At 37.1% G+C, this 6,000-nt stretch overlaps 1 pseudogene; it reads right to left on the bottom strand.

The window, feature by feature from the left end:
- Nucleotides 1–4,707: 4,707 nt before the first annotated feature.
- Nucleotides 4,708–5,683, bottom strand: LOC103056846 (olfactory receptor 10C1-like; annotated as a pseudogene).
- Between the last annotated feature and the right edge of the window lie 317 nt (nucleotides 5,684–6,000).

Raw genomic sequence — 6,000 nt, 5'->3', positions numbered from 1 at the left:
TATGAAAAAGGGGAGTAGGTGTGAAGACACATGCAACACAGAAAGCTATTTCTAAACTGGCCACAAAGAACTAGAAAATAATCATTTAAAACTTTACTTTTTCCTCCCAAAACATCTGCAGAGCATCAGAATGGGAAGATTCCTCTAAAAATGCAGGAGAAATCTGTGACCCTAATTAGAAGATTAGAATGAAATCAAGGCATCTACTATTCTTGTAAAGGGGAGGGGATTACTCTCTTTCCCCCTGCTGAAATTTGATCCATTTTGGGCTTCTGTATATGTAAGAGATTTCTAAACCTGCCTTAATGTATACAACCAAGATTTAGATCAAGGATGAAAAAGTCTTGCCTTTCCAAATTCTCCTGCTGTTTGGAGAAGTTCTTAGATGCATGGTCATCTAATGGCTGATGATTTGTAAAATAGGCATCACAGATCTTTATTTCACTAACAGAACATTACTTTTCCTTGAACAGAACTGAAATTTCAGCTACTAAAAGAGGACACAAACAACTTCACTACATTCATATTTTCATACGGATTGAAGAACAGTCTATATATCAAGATACACTGCTAAGCTGGGTCAGAACTCAAAACTGGAAAATAGAAAATCTATCTTTGCCTTTTCATCTTTATATGGGAGAAGTCTCATTCATTTCAGTGCAATTTAATTTTGAGTAGATATAAATAGAAATTATAATATGTTAACTAACCTTCATTCTGAGTATTGGCTAAGACCTTTAATTATTTCTCCCTTTTCTTCTTCTGCATTAACTACAACTACGAAATGAGATACAGAATTCATCAGTTTAGTTCACCTGCATTGAAATTATCAGAAGCCAGTCTTTACACTAACACACTGATCTCAATCAATTAACAGGCAACTTTTCCTAAACCTAACTCATTCCCTAGAAATAAAGGAATATTTCTTTCAAGTCAAACTGGCTGCTTCATGCAGATATTGATACACTTTTTTTGGCAAGAGGAAGAGGGGTTGCCATTGCATTCATTCAGGAGCATTTTCAACTTCCCTTCTACCCTATAGCACTGCTATTTTCTTGTGGATTCCCATCTGAATACTAACCAGGTTTGACTGCTTAGCTTTTCAAGATCAGGCAAGACTGGCTGCTTGGTATCTCTTAGATGTGGAAGAGAATGTCTCCTTCACTTTGGGAAACTTATTCCCTACTTCTTTGATATCTGTGCAGATATATTAACAGATGAGATGAGATAGTGTTACCTTCCCTTCTCCTAATATACATAAAACTGCTATATTGGTCAATATCTGCCCTATTACACAGATGCTTTTAAAAAGCACCATGGATTGGGACCTTTCCATTTCCAGGGTACAATATTTTTGCCAACCTTCCCAATGTACTCTAGGTGCAGTGTCAGTAATAAAAAATGCCATGGTGGTTGTGAGAAGAGGAAGAGGGTCAGCTTCATAGATGCATCCAGAGAGAATGTGAGCAAGATCTTCATAGCCGCACAGGTGCTGATCAGGGCCTTCTTCTCACTCACAGAAGGCTTTCTAATTCTGCACGTGCATTTTCTGCATTGCTTATATTAGCTTTCCAAACGCCAGTTTCATATAACTAAACAGTTCCATCAACTGAGATTCATCTCTTTCCCCATAGTTGAAAGACACGTTTAAAAACATTAAAAACAACCAAAGAAAGACTTTTAAAAATCCAAGGAATGGACATCTAATTGTGTTTCTTTATTGTAGCAGGGCGGAAATGACTTGGAGCTTTCCATAATAAGGCACAGCTGGCTGAAACCGTGAATAGGAACACTCAGTGCTGCCACATTTTGTTGATGTCATGCTAGTTGGATGAAGATGGAGGAAGCGAGCCGGTGTAAAATTATTCTGTGAAAATGTATCACATATTACTCCCCTTCTCAATGAGAGGGAAGAAAATTAACTCCCCTTTAAAGGCAGCTTCTCTTCCGTGAGCAGCTTTGTGGCTTCTATCACCATCAGTGACAAAGTCTAAATAGTATCAAAAAGTCTTTTCTAATCATTATCTCTAAATCTGGCTCAGTAATCAAACTGAATCCTGACTGCACATTGTTTCTATGAAATTGCATCCTTCTTATTTGGCATTTATTCAAAAAAGGAGCATATAATCTCTACTTTACATTAACATTTTAAATTCTGGGGGAAGACCATATCTCTCTAAATACTAAGGAAGAACCGGGTAAGACATCTGCACTATAACTTTGGATATATCAACTTTTAATCTTTAATTTTTTCTTTAAAATCTTTAATTTTTCCTTTTTCCTTTTCCTTTTATTCTTTGTAAATGTGTCCTCTTTAAATTTTAACTGTATATTTATTTATTGTTTTAATATGTTGTAACTGCCCAGAGTCCCCCATTGGGGGGAGATGGGCGGGGGACAAGTTTAATAAATAAATAATACAGTAATCTGAGATCCAGATGCCTTTCTCCAATGACTGTCACATCCACTTTCAAAAATTCATAGGGAAAATGGCAGGTAGCACTGGAATACACATATTCCCGACACCATCTAGCTACAGCATCAGCACTATTTTTGCAGTAGGTCACTCTTTCACAACACGGAATTTCCTGCTTATGTGGGAACTGGAATAAAAGCTCTCAACTACAGTAGCATTTCCAACAGAAGGATAGGGATTGCCAGGGGGTTGGATTTACATTCCAGCATGCTTATTCTTACAAGGAGAAAATGTTACCTATCTCACTGACCATCAAAACCAACACCAACCAGAGCATAAAACAACTGAAAAAAGCTGTACAGGATCGGAAAATGTGGACAGAGGTGGTACAAAGGATCTCCAAGAGTTGGACATGATTGAATAGATGACATCATCATCATAGCCATGGTGTATCTCAAGCATGAAGAACCTGTTTTCTTCTATAACTTGTTATACCAAAATACCAATCAGTCTCATCTAGCATAGTCAATTATGTAAAATATAGGTATTATAATCAAGTGTTGGACATCTGAATTGAGCAATGAATTATAAGTGCATATGTTCCTTAACATAACCTGAAATCTGTAAAATACTGTGTGATTGCTAGCAAATTCACTGAATTTGGTGAAAAGCTACTTCTATTACGAAGCACATGAAGATAGAAAACCCTCACCTCTACTAAACTACGTCTTGAAGAGAGACACCAGAAAGAGAAACAGAGACAGAAGCAGAGACAAAGAGCTTGTTCCTTTGTATTTTAATACATAGGGACTTGGGTTAATAATAATAGGACAGATGAAAAACAGTTACAGTAACAGCAGACTAAGTTGAAGACCCTTATCCCCATTTGTCTCTCACTACTTGCCCTAGTGATCAAAAGGGATTGGAGGTACAGAGAGTTAATGAAATCTCCAGCAACCCTTCTCATTGTCTTGGACACTCATAACACCAATCCTCTCTTAAAGAAACTCCAGCTGATTTCAGAGCAGTGGCTTTGTCAGCACATTAAGAGTTACCTGCTCTGTAATTCTCTAGCAATTTCTAAATCCTCATGGTTTCATCAGCTTAAATCTACTGTTTTGATTGAGAAAAGTATCATGGTGGCTTGTTTCTGCCAGCCCAAATAAGTGCTCCATGGCCAGGAACAGTAGGACAGGTAAGAAACAAATACAAGGACAGCATGTGAAGATCCTTCTTTCATTACACCACTTGTCCTAGTGGCCAAATAGACTAAGAGATGCAAAGAGATGATGCAGTTACCCACATCTAGTCTTCCCAAACTGTTGTCTTCTCAGTGTTTCAGGGCCAGCTTTCTAACAATTACCAATGGCCAGGCTGGTTGGAATTATGACAGCTGTAATCCCCAAAGAGCTGGAGACATCAGTTTGGACAGCAACATTTAGAGTCTCACAACACCTGCAGGGCTGATTGGCTTGGGTGATGACCAAAACAGGGATGTGAAGATTTGCTTCAGTCACTTATCTAGGAACACTGATGTCAAAAGATAAACTCTAAATTTGTCTATCTCTGTGAATTAAAACAATGATGTTTTAACAATTATATCATTATTCTCAATAGTTTATGCCAATATTATGTAACTGTGTTTATCCATACTGCTACATATCTCAGGAAAATGTATATATTATTAAAGAGAAAAACAAATTATTCTGGCATCCACAAAGTATAGAATTTTATCCTTCCAAGTGAAAAATCACCAATGTTATTAGCCCTGTGAATTTAAAAAAAAATGCAATTTGAACACTGTGAGTAAATAATAGAGGGATTCTCTGCTGGTCAAAGGTAGTGCTTCCATGAGAAGCAGTCTTAGAAACATTATGGGAGAGAGAAAGCCTTTTGGTAAAATTCTTGTTTTTCTTCTACATGGATGCCAGAATATTTTGTTTTTCTCTTTAATAATATATATCTTCCTAAGATATGTAATAGTATGGATAGTGCTGGATTACCTAAAGGTTAAAGTTGGAAGAAATTTCCAAACTACCTCATGTATTTAACAAAAACTTATACAACCAAAGAGACATTCTTTCTGAGAGCAGAATAAACACTAAACATATTCAAGTTGGGTATAATATTCACCCTCCTTTGACTTTCTTGGGTGGGGAGGATCAGTTCATAAGATAATTCTTTACAGTATCTCTAATACGCAGCTTTAGAGAAATCCACAAATGTAATGATGTCCACAAAGAACCCAAAATCCTGCTTTATTGGAGATCAAACAAGTTTCTAATTTTTTTTCATAATAAATTACAGTAGTACATTTTTTTCAAATTTGAATAATTTAGCGACTACTCTTCTGTGGGCCTCTTTTACCTCCCTATTTCGTAGGCTGTATATCAGAGGATTGAACAAAGGGGTCAGGATTGTATAAAACAGAGACAAGACTTTGTTGATTTCTCGCAGTCCATCTGTTTTGGGCAACACATAGACAACCATTATTGTGCCATAAAAAATGGACACCACCATGAGGTGTGAGGAGCAAGTTGAGAAAGCCCTTTTCCTCCCATTGACAGATGCCATTCTCATAATGTTAGAAATAATGTAAATATAAGATGCCAAGGTCAAGAAGAAAGGAGGCAAGATACAAGCAACAGATATCAAAATTGTTATAAGTTCAATCAAGTAGGTATCACTGCATGCTAGCTTTAATATTGGATTCAATTCACAAAACAAATGATTGATTTCACTGGGGCCACAGAACTTTAACTGACACATTAGATATAAAACTATGCTCATAATAAATAAACCATTAATCCATGATCCAGCTATAAGCTGGAGGCAAACTCTATTGTTCATTAGTATTGTGTAATGGAGTGGTTTACAGATTGCTACATACCTATCATAGGACATTGCCGCTAGGAGGCAACATTCAGAAGCTGCCAAAAGACCAAAAAAATAATGTTGCATTATGCAGCCAGTTACGGAGATTGTTTTTCGCCCACCATACAAGAGATTAGCCAGCATCATTGGAAGGATGTTAGAACTGTAGCAGGTCTCCAGGCAGGACAGATTACCCAGGAAGAAATACATGGGGGTGTGAAGGTGGGGATCAGTAGCAACCAGCAAAATGATGAGGATGTTCCCAGCCATGGTAACAAGGTAGATAAGTAAGAAGAGACAGAAGAGAGGAACCTGCAGATCTCCAAGCCCTACAAATCCCGTCAAATGGAATTCTGTGACTTCTGTTTGGTTCTCTTGTTCTCTTTCTGCCATGCCTGCAAATATAATACTGAATTTATCTGAGGCGCTCAGAAATTTTTATGGCAGTCCTTATGCTTGTGGGACGTCTCACTGAATTCAGTGCTAGTTAAGTCAAGTAGATAAAAATAGTGTTGATGCCATCATTCTATTAATTCATTCTGAACATGAACAAAAATCTTGGGTAATCCATTCTTTTCTTTTGCACTAACTAAAATTATGAAGTGAGATTCAGTGTTCTTTTTTTCTCCCTGATTTCTCACTCCCCCATCCTCTTTAGCTTCCTGAGAGTCTCCCTTCTGACTTGATGTGACTCTGCTAGTTTTTTTAGT

The sequence above is a fragment of the Python bivittatus genome, unplaced genomic scaffold, assembly GCF_059951505.1.
Source record: "Python bivittatus isolate LINGU-HERP-01145 unplaced genomic scaffold, Pbiv_v1 ctg000410_np1212, whole genome shotgun sequence".
Taxonomy (NCBI): domain Eukaryota; kingdom Metazoa; phylum Chordata; class Lepidosauria; order Squamata; family Pythonidae; genus Python; species Python bivittatus.
This window is presented reverse-complemented; position numbering and strand designations above follow the sequence as displayed.